Source organism: Coenobita brevimanus, chromosome 17 (genome assembly GCF_032717465.1).
Source record: "Coenobita brevimanus isolate Jiangsu-jjx chromosome 17, ASM3271746v2, whole genome shotgun sequence".
In the NCBI taxonomy this organism is placed as follows: Eukaryota; Metazoa; Arthropoda; class Malacostraca; order Decapoda; family Coenobitidae; genus Coenobita; species Coenobita brevimanus.
Genome location: NC_136970.1, coordinates 21,633,736 through 21,644,988, shown reverse-complemented (window position 1 = coordinate 21,644,988; position 11,253 = coordinate 21,633,736).

Genomic DNA, 11,253 nt, shown 5'->3' with positions numbered 1-11,253 from the left:
ATTTACGAAAGAAGTGAGTACAGAAAAACGACGAGATATTTCTTTTCCCACACACCTACGGAGCTTAGTGGCATGGTGATGTGGGCGGTAAATCCTTGGGTGAGCCATATGAACCAGGAGATGACTCATTTTCACGATGGTGAGTATGAGGAGTAGAAAAAACGAGTGGAATATTTCGCATTTCAAGGACGCTCGGGCAGTGTTACAATCACCACTCCGAGCAGTGCTGCCAACGTTAGCCGGCTGGGCCAATGCCATTGCCAGTGGCCTGCTCTCGGAGCCGCGCGCCAAAACGTGAAAAACCACTCGTCTTCAACTCATCCTTACTCATCGGCGGGACCACCTAAAGACCTCGGGATACCTTCACTGGAAAGAGGAAGAGTTGGTGTCTTATGAACTTTCATTGAATTCTCTAGCTATTATAGTTTGGTAGATATAAGGGTTTGAAGTAAGGGTATTTTTTCCAAAATCTCGGAAATCGCCCATAGGGAGGAGTGTGCTGCAGCCGGGAACCCCCCGGCGGCTAAGGGTTAAGGAATTGTTGAACATAGAGAATGGAAGTAATGCGAGTATAAGTGGCTGGGGAATGGCTGGGAGAAGGAGGGAGATGAGAAGACAGGAAGAAATCAGTTGGATAGAAGTTGTGAAGCAATGAAGAAAGTCAAATTGAGGAAAGCCCCAGGAATTGATGGAGTTTGTGGTGAAATGCTGAAGCATGGGGGAGAGATAGTAGTAGAATGGATGTGGAAGATGTGTAGATTGGCCTGCGAGGAAAGTAGAGTCCCGGAGGATTGGAAGTCAGGTATAATTATTCCCTTGTACAAAGGAAAAGGGGAAAAAGAAGTGTGTGGTAATCATAGGAGTATTTGTCTTCTTAATGTAATAGGAAACGTGTATGGTAGGATACTTATTGACAGAGTTAGGGAAATAACAGAGGAATTAGTTGGAGAAGAACAGGGAGGCTTTAGGAAGGGAAGAGGTTGTGTAGATCAGATATTCACTCTCAGATCTTTAGTGGAAAAGTGCCTAGAGAAAGGAAAGAAGTTGTATGCGGCCTTCATGGATTTGGAGAAAGCATATGACAGGGTGGATAGACAAGGATTGTGGAAAGTGTTAAGATTATATGGAGTAGATGGGAAGTTGCTGAATGCTGTGAGGAGTATGTATGATGGTGTTAAGGCTGCAGTGCGTGTGGATGGTGAACTGAGTGAATTTTTCTCTTTGAAGGCTGGGTTGAAACAGGAATGTGTCATGTCTCCATGGTTGTTCAATCTGTACATGCATAGGGTTGTAAAAGAGATACAAGGTAGGACAGTGGATGTTGGAGTGGCCCTAGTGAAAGAGGGTAGTGTTTGGAAACTCCCTGTACTGTTGTTTGCAGATGATACTGTGTTGTTAAGTGAAGACGAAGGGGAGCTGCAAGGCTTGGTGGATGAGTTTGGGAGAGTGTGAAAGAAACGGAATCTAAAGGTGAATGTAGGGAAGAGTAAAATGATGGTCTTTGAGAGAGGGGAAGTCAGTGAATGTACAGTGAGGTTGGATGGTGGGGAAATGGAAAATGTGAGTACGTTTAAGTACTTGGGGAGTGTGATGAGTAAGGATGGAAGTGTCGAGGGTGAAGTGGTTGAAAGGGTACAACAAGGACGAAAGGTTGCTGGTTCCTTGAAAGCAGTGATAAGAAACAGGGAAGTGAGCATGGAAGTGAAAAAGTTACTAGATGACAGTACTGTGATATCAACTCTAACGTATGGAAGTGAGCTTGGACGTTGTTGGAAGGACACAAGTCAAGAGTGACAGCAGTGGAAATGAGTTATTTAAGTGGAGCCTGTGGAGTCACATGGAGAGAGGGGCTGACAAATGAGGAAATAAAGGAGTGCTGTGGTGTGGATGTGGATGTGATAGGAAGCGTTAGGAGGAACACACTGAGGTGGTTAGACCATGTGGAGAGGATGGAAGGTGAGAGACTGATGAGAGTATATGTGAGTGAGGTGGAGAGGTGGAGGGGGGGAGAGGGAGGGGGAGGCCGAGGATGAGATGGAGGGATGGAATGGAGAGGTTTATGAGAGAAGGGTGTGTGAGTTGGAACCAGGGCAGTGAAATGGTGGGGGACAGGGTGACGTGGAGACGATTTGTTTGTGGCCACCCCGGACGGGATTAAGGCGTCGGGTAATAGATAGATAGATAGATAGATAAATGAAAGCCAATTAACATCTCAATTAACTGTCAATAAACAATTTAAGAATCAACTCTATACTCAAAACAAGATACTACGATTTTGCAAGTGAACTACAAGCAGGTGAGACGCTAACCAAGATCATCAAGTTCGCACCATGCAGAAAGAAACTACAATTGTTGAAAATGTTTAATAGTTCTGGTAAGCAAATCGAGGCCCTCTTTCTAGGCACCAAAATGTGAAAAATATTTAATGTAAACAAGTCGGTATCCGTGCCGGGGCACCGCTATGCAGGAAATTTCTGGTATTTACTAATAAACAACTCGTAGGTCGTTACTCGTCTATAAAGTTGTTCTTAAGTAAATCAAACAAGTCTCATAGAGTTAGGTGAAACGTAACTTAACCTTAACTCACCTACAATAACTATTTCTCTTCTATCTCATAGCTAATCCCCCCTTGAATTGGCCAATTCGTAAAGGTTACTTAGCTAGTGAAGAGGGAGTGATCGTTAACCGATGACGATGGGCTGCTTAGTGTAATTGCTTGAGCAAGCAAGCGTCCTTATGGTGTGTATATACAACCGCGCTAGCTTGAGAGTGACTAGGAACAGTGTTAACTCCACAAGGTCTGGGAACAGAGTGTTAACTCCACGAGATCTAGGAGCAGAGTGCGGTGTGTGGTAGGATCTACCTCCCTCATAGAATGGTAGGTTGCCGACTATTAATTAATTACAGTACTAAATACAGTTAGATTACATCATGATATGTACAGGGCAGATCTAACAAATTAATCTTAGGTTTTACTTGAACTAAAGTTAAACCAAATATTCCCTTAAACTATGTAAATATCCTAATTCCACATCTGCTTAACACGAGAATCTTTCCCTACTCGCCAATTCATCTAACACGCAGACGCAGTTAAGGTCAGTGGAAAATACCACATAATTAGTTGTATTTACAATGTATAGTTGTCCACGGGGGTTAAACGCAGTAGCATTTAATTTATCAATAACAAGAATTATTAAAGAGAACGTAATTTCTGGGTTATTAAAACCGCTTGAACAATTAACAACGTTCTCAAGTTTTCCTCTGCCTTTAACCAGGGATAACTATGATAAAAGTGGAGAGCGCAATTGCTCTGGGGGGAAATATTTCCCACAGTTTTGGGGCCAGCGGAATATGATACGCTGTATCATGTAATATGACCTTTAGCCAAGAGTTCCCTCCATAGTTCTCGAGAACCCTGTGCTGTGGCCCTTCTAGGTCGTGCCTCTTGACCCATTTGATCTTCACCATCCTCTGGATCCGGAGTGGCTGCTAACTCAAGGGGTACCAGTTTATCAATAGTTTTTATACTGGTATGTCCCCTGCATTTTATTTTTTTAAGAGTCTCAGCACCCCTTCAGAATCTGGGTGTGTGGAGATCACTTTAGCTAATGGCCACTGGGATCTTGGCTGTTCAGTCTTCACTAAGACCACATCTCCTATGTTAATAACTGATTTGTTGCTGGCAGCCTGAGCTCCATAAAACCTCTCGCATAGGCTCAAAAGATACTCTTCGCTCCAATGTCTATTCCAAGTATCCAACACCCTTTTCAGACGTTGATGTCCCTCCCGCAGATGTTGTCCTAAATCATTATTTTCTATGTTAGGATCATCAATTTCTTCTTGGATATCCACGCAAGGCATCGGATGGAGCTTCCTGCCATATAACATGTGAGCCGGTGTTAAGGCCTCTAGCGAGTCGCCAGTGTCATCTTGATAAGTCAAGGGTGTATTATTAATCCTGGTTTCAATTTCAGTTATTACTGTTCTTAAATCTTCTCTCGTGATCTTAGTTCTATGTAATGTTTTCCTTAGGCAATTCTTGACAATACCAATCATTCTTTTGGTAAATCCATTTTGCCATGGAGCTCTTCGAGTTGTGAACTGCCAAATACAAGTTCGGATTCCCAGCGCCGACTTAACCTTTGGGTCGTTCATTAGGTTCAACAGTAAGGGTGCTGCTCCAACGAAATTAGTTCCATTGTCGCTTATTAACTTGCCAGGACAAGACCTTCTAGCGGCAAATCTGCGAAAGACATTGAGGAATGTCTCTGAGCTTAGGTCTTCCGCTAATTCTAGATGGACTGCCCTTGTGTGGGCACAAGTATATAAACAAATGTAAACTTTATGGGAAGTTTCCTCACCCATAACAGTTATAGCCCCTGTGTAGTCCACTCCTGTTATATGGAAGGGCCGACTTATGCTCACCCTTCCCTTCGGTAGGGCTGGTGGTCCAGGGTAGTTAAAAGGTCGCTGCTCATACCTCCTACAAATGATGCAGTTTTTGAAATATTTTTTACTAACATGTCTACCCTTAGGAATCCAGTACCTTTCCCGAATTTGGGCTAAGGTCTGCGGTACACCTCCATGGAGAGTGGAATCATGGGCTTCTTTTATAATAAGTTGCACAAAGCATCTGCTCTTGGGTAATAAAATGGGGTGTTTGGTCTGGATGGACAAGTCAGCCCTTACCAATCGGCCTCGACATCTTATCAAACCTTTTCCGTCTAAGAACAAGCCTAAATTCTTCATCAGCTTATTCCCTTTTCCTGTGTCTTGACCTAAAAGTTTATATATTTCCCCGTAAGAATTTCTTTGTACTCTTTTCAGCCAGTATTCTAGGGGATCTAATTTCTGAAACCCCACCTTCTTATTCAAAAATTCAACAACCAATTTAGTAGTATTTAGAAGTTGTCTTATTGACGAGAATCGGCTGATGTCAATTACTTCTGGCTCAGGTACTATAGGATCCAAGTTCACTACACTAATCTCAGCAATACTGTACTGTTTCTGTTCAGGCCAATCCGTAGTGAGTAACCATTTAGGACCTTTAAACCACAAGTTATCTTTGATCAGTCTCCTTACGGTCGAACCTCTCGAGAGCAGATCAGCTGGATTTTGTTTGGAGGACACATGCATGAAATTAAATTTGGAAGACAGCTCTTTAATAGTCTTCACTCTATTCCGGACAAAAGGAATTTTACTGTCTTCCTTCCCTATCCAGTAAAGACAAATCTCACTGTCAGTCCATATGTAAATATCCTCAAACTGATTATCAAGAGTAGTGGTTATATACCTGGCCAATTTAGTTCCTACTTCTATGGAAGCCAATTCCATTTGAGGTAGGGTTCTTCCTTTAATTGGCGCAACTCTGGCTTTGGACATTATAATCTCACTATCCTCTCCTGTTGCGCAATAAGCTACTGCTCCATAGGCCCTTTGAGAAGCATCACAAAAAAATTTGTGTAAGTGCGACTTCTCATTACTGTTTATTTTCCTGGGAATACATATGCTTGATGTGGTTTCAAACTCATTTCTAATCTGTTCCCATTGTTCCACATATGTCTCACCTAATTCAGTGTCCCAGTCTAATTTTTCTCGCCAAGCCTCCTGTACTAAACATTTGCCCCTAATAACTATAGGACTAACAAACCCTAATGGGTCAAATAACATGGAAACCTGACTTAACAAGGACCTCTTTGTGAGAGTGACATCAGAGAACTTAATTGGTTTCAAACTTATTACATCAGCTGTTGTATCCCAGTTAAGACCTAACACATTTTGAATTTAGGGAATGTCAAAATCTGGATAGTCCTCTTGTATTTTACTCCTCAAAAGCGGTGAATTTGTATTCCAGCTCTGTAACGGCAAATTTGCCTTCCCACATTCGGAATTGGCTACTTCATAAGCCTTCAAAGCTTCCGACTCTGTATCAGCAACACCTTGCAATTTATCCATATAAAAAGCCAGCCCTATTTCTGGACATTTGGCATTTTCAAAATGATGCTTTAAAGTGTTGCAAATTAGGAAAGGACTAGTACAAGAGCCAAAGAGCACCGATCGGAAACAGTAAGTTTTCAATGGACTATCCTCATTTTGAGGATCATGAGGCCAGAGGAATTTTGTAAATTTCCTATCCTCATCTCTGAGTCCCATTCTGAGAAAAGCCTTACTAATGTCTGCTGTGTAAGCATAAGGTTTCTCTCTAAATCTTAGTAACACACTCCCTAACTTCTCTGTTAATGTAGGTCCAGAGTATAGGCAATCGTTCAAGCTAGCTGATCCCTTGGACGCTTTACTACTACAGTTGAATACTATCCTTATAGGAGTAGTTACTGAATCCTTGCTTACAGCATGATGTGGTAAGTAGTGTCCTTCTTTGTGGTTAACAGGGTATTCTACCTCTTCTATAAATTTATTCTTCAATTGATCCCTTATAATATTATCCTATATGGTCAGATGTTCTGGTTTATCTCTCAACTTTCTTAGAAGAGAATTTAACTGAGCTTTAGCTGCTTGGTAATTTGTTGGCAACTCTGAATGGTTTAATTTCCATGGTAATCCTACCCAATTCTGTCCATCCTTAAATTCCACAGACTGATTATACAAGTCCAAGGTTATTTTATCTTCAGGGGTTGGTTCCTCAGAGTGTATTCCTACACTGTCTAGGTCCCACAATTTGTGTACAGGTTCAATATTTTCATCCAGCAAGTCATTTATCTGAGTAGGTTCTAATTCTGCACCTATTCTAGCTACCATCAATGACTGTGTGGGGGTAACAAAGACTGAGTCTACTAGTTTGGCCTCTCCTTTAACTTGTTTTGGAAAAGGCAACTGACCCATTATAAGGTTACCTCCTGGACTCTTGAACAACTGTACTTTATTCTTCTTGAAAGTCCTATGTAGGAATCTTCCACAATAATCAGAACCAATTATCATTTTTATGGGACCCACAGTATCTGATTCCACATTCCGTTTAGTTAACTTTATCCCTGAACTTTGTAGATGATCAGAGGTTTCTTTCAATCCCTTTATGTATATACTTGTCTCCATATTATCAAGCACAGCTGCTGTTATACGGCATTTATATCTGCCTAATTGTATTACAGGTCTAACTAAATCAAAAGACTGAGCCTTCCTAGTTGTTAAGAATCCTGTAATGGCTAGATTTACCTTGCCGATAACTGGTAACTTTACTTTCTCCACAATGTCTGCAGAAATGAAAGTTTTCTGAGCACCCGTATCAAACAGGGTACATACTAATTGGTTTCTATTCTCAAACAATACTTTCACATCTGCTATTGGTACTGCAGCTGGTATTACTAATGGAGCATTCCCTTTTGCAATTGTCTATTGACGCTTGCAGGTTTAGGAACCTCAATTTTCATCGTAGGGCATAAAGCACTATGATGATGATCTTTTTTGCATTTAAAACAAAGATTTAATTTAGTCTTACAGTCCGCGGCAGTACGTTCGGAGTTCATACAGATTATACAACACCCCAGTTCCTGAAGCTTCCCTACTCTAGAAGCATAATCAGGGTACTGTTGACAAGATGCACTGGAATGTTGCTCACCACAAAAGACAAACTTTCCTGTCTTTTACCATGGTAGGTTTAACTTCCTTAATATCATCAGCATGTCTATTCCTTGGCTTTAATACTTTACCCTCAGCCTTTAAGGAGCTAAGGAAAGTACCTATCGCTTCTTTAGGCACATACTTAGTCTTCTCTGACTTAACTTTCCCAACCAGTTGGTTAGTGGGTTTTTTCTTTACTTCAGTCTTCTGTTTGACCTCAGTAGTGTTTAATGTTCCTTGCAAATGTTTACAGAGTTGCATCAAGCCTTCCTCAATCTCTTCACAGGAGAAATTATCCTTCTGGTACCCACCATTCAAAGCATCCTTGGTTTTCGGTGGTAGCTTTAAGGACACATTTCTTGAAAGCACCCAATCTGCTGTCTTAATATCTTCGTAAGTACCTAAGGCCTTTAAATTACAACTTAGTGCAATTCTAAATTTTTGCAAGGAATCAAAATCGTGTCTAGGCGCGGGTAATTCTATTAGAGCCTTCAACAATTGAGTTATAACTTGCTCCCTGTCTTCGTAGTTTTGTTTAAGGATGGTCAAGGCCACCTCATAATTATTTTCTTCTACTGGTAATTCTTTTTTCAGTTGATATGGTGTTCCTTTGACCTGTCCTAACAGATACGTAAGTTTGGTGACTTTAGGGAGATCTGTTCTATCGTGTACCAAATATTTGAACTGGTCCCAGAAGGATTTCCAGTTCTGTTCCCCATCAAACTCCGGAAGCGTTATTTGTGGTAACACAGCTCTACTCTGCTGTGCCACAACTCGTGTTTCCGCGGCAGTGTCAGCTAATTTTGACTCTAGTGTCTTTACTACAGTTAAGTATTCTTCTAATTTGCTTTCAAACTTCGTAGTTTCTGACTAAGAGTTCCTTATTCTCAGCCTTTATTATAGCCGCTTCTAAAGTTAAGTAACACTCTTCGTACTTATTCCATCGATCTTTCAGGATATTTAGGAGACTATTTATTCTCTCCTTGGACAGAGGTATTTGGTCCAACGACTGGTTACAATCATTTATGGCTCTAGTTACCCATCCTGCCTTATTACTAGAAGATCTTTGCAATAAAGAAACAGACATGTTGACTGAATTCTAATTTAATAATTTAATTATGAATTCTAACCACAAATTTACCTCAACTTAGTAATGATCTGATTATTATAAATTTTGTAGAGGGTAGGGATTAAGTCCTCATTGTGCAAATTATCCCCCCACTCAATTTCCAAATATTCATTACAGCTCAGCTAATTATTTTGAGGAGTGTAGGGATTAGGTCTATAATTTCAACTTATCCCCCAGGGTTATTAAACCTCTAGGGTTATATTTCATCCCCACACTCAATTGCCAAAACACTAATTTTCCCCTGAACTCGGTATGTACGTACTTCCACATCCTCCACTTCAACCGAACGTGGTAGTAAACTATACCCAACGAAAGCAACTTTAAACACATTAGGCGCCTCTGCACACATCGGCTCTCCTAATTCGGTCGGGGCACCAAAAATGTGAAAAATGTTTAATAGTTCTGGTAAACAAATCGGGGCCCTCTTTCTGGGCACCAAAATGTGAAAAATATTTAATGTAAACAAGTCGGTATCCCTGCCGGGGCACCGCTATGCAAGAAATTTCTGGTATTTACTAAAAAACAACTCGTAGGTCGTTACTTGTCCATAAAGTTGTTCTTAAGTAAATCAAACAAGTCTCATAGAGTTAGGTGAAACGTAACTTAACCTTAACTCACCTACAATAACTATTTCTCTTCTATCTCATAGCTAATCTCCCCTTGAATTGGCCAATTCGTAAAGTTCACTTAGCTAGTGAAGAGGGAGTGATCGTTAACTGATGACGATGGGCTGCATAGTGTAATTGCTTGAGCAAGAAAGCGTCCTTATGGTGCGTATATACAACCGTGCTAGCTTGAGAGTGACTAGGAACAGAGTGTTAACTCCATGAGATCTAGGAGCAGAGTGCGGTGTGTGGCAGGATCTACCTCCCTCATATAATGGTAGGTTGCCAACTATTAATTAATTACAGTACTAAATACAGTTAGATTACATTATGATATGTACAGGGCAAATCTAACAAATTAATCTTAGGCTTTACTTAAACTAAAATTAAACCAAATATTCCCTTAAACTGTGTACCTAATTCCACATCTGCTTAACACGAGAATCTTTCCCTACTCGCCAATTCATCTAACGCGCAGACGCAATTTAGGTCAGTGGAAAATACCACATAATTAGATGTATTTACAATGTATAGTTGTCCACGGGGGTTAAACACAGTAGCATTTAATTTATCAATAACAAGAATTATTAACCCGCCCCGTCCCGACGACGTATGGGTACGTTGCAACGATTTGCATTTGCCAGTCCCGGCGACGTACCAGTACGTCGTGCAATTGCAAGGTCACTAATTTGCACAATTTTCAATTTTCGCACGTGATTTTTCGTATGTATACACGGGACACCTTCCTCTATTCCTGTACAAGATACCAAGCAGGGACAATGCCTTACACTGCATAACCTCCCCCCTCCCCCCCTCACGCCATTGTCTTGGCAAAGGACCTGTTACCAGTGACCTGGCTAGTAAAGTTATTCAGGGCCAGAGTGATTCCCCAATCGATGACAATGTGGAGGACAATGTTTACATAGCATTAGAAGAAGAAACAGCCAGAAATAATGATCAGGTAGTGTGGCAAAAATAGGTCAGGTATGGTGATTAGTTAGTGAGTGAAACAATGCTTATATTGCCTTTATTACTGCTTGAAAACCAAGATACTGTCATACTACATATACATTCGTACCAAGTAAATAAATAAATACCGTTTATGAGTGGATAAAATAGTTACCCTCCCATAGAACTCGTTTTCTTTGGTGCCAGCATGTTAGAAAACCCACTCAGGTAAGGAGGAACTCCTACCTGGATTGGGCACTTTAAACCTCAGGTGAGCGATTTCTCTATGAATTTTCGATGTTTCTCACCAAAAGCGAAGGTTTTAGCCAAAAAAAAAAAAATCGAAAATACCTCGGGACTGGGGGATGTCGGAGGTGCGGAAAACCTCGGGACGTGACGGGTTAAAGAGAACGTAATTTCTGGGTTATTAAAACCGCTTGAAAAATTAACAACGTTCTCAAGTTTTCCTCTGCCTTTAACCAGGGATAACTATGATAAAAGTAGAGAGTGCAACTGCTCTGGGGGAAAATATTTCCCACAACAATCAAATTACTGGACAAGTAAGGAAAATCAACCATTACAACTTAAGAAGAACAAAGGAAGTAGGCGCAAACCAACCTATGCAGCAGAGAGTGAGGAGGTGCTGATTCAGTGATGACGGGAGAGACAACACTGCAACAACCAGAACCAGCCCTGACTCACCAGTCACTTCACTCACCACACTCACCATTACTCACCACTGATCCATCTCCACGGCGCTGAGTCTCCGGGAGTGACAGGGCACGGTGACGCCAGCATTTACATAATTCTGCAGTTGCTAGTGGGTGAATATGCTTTACTTTATTTCTCCCAGAGAGCTTACACATACAATCCACTTTTTTTTTTTATATATAACTTCACAAATGAACACAGGATAGCCTCCACTATCCTGTATGTATGGAGAGATATAATAATTTTAACCATAGTGAAAGAATGTATCAATTAGATCCAGTGATG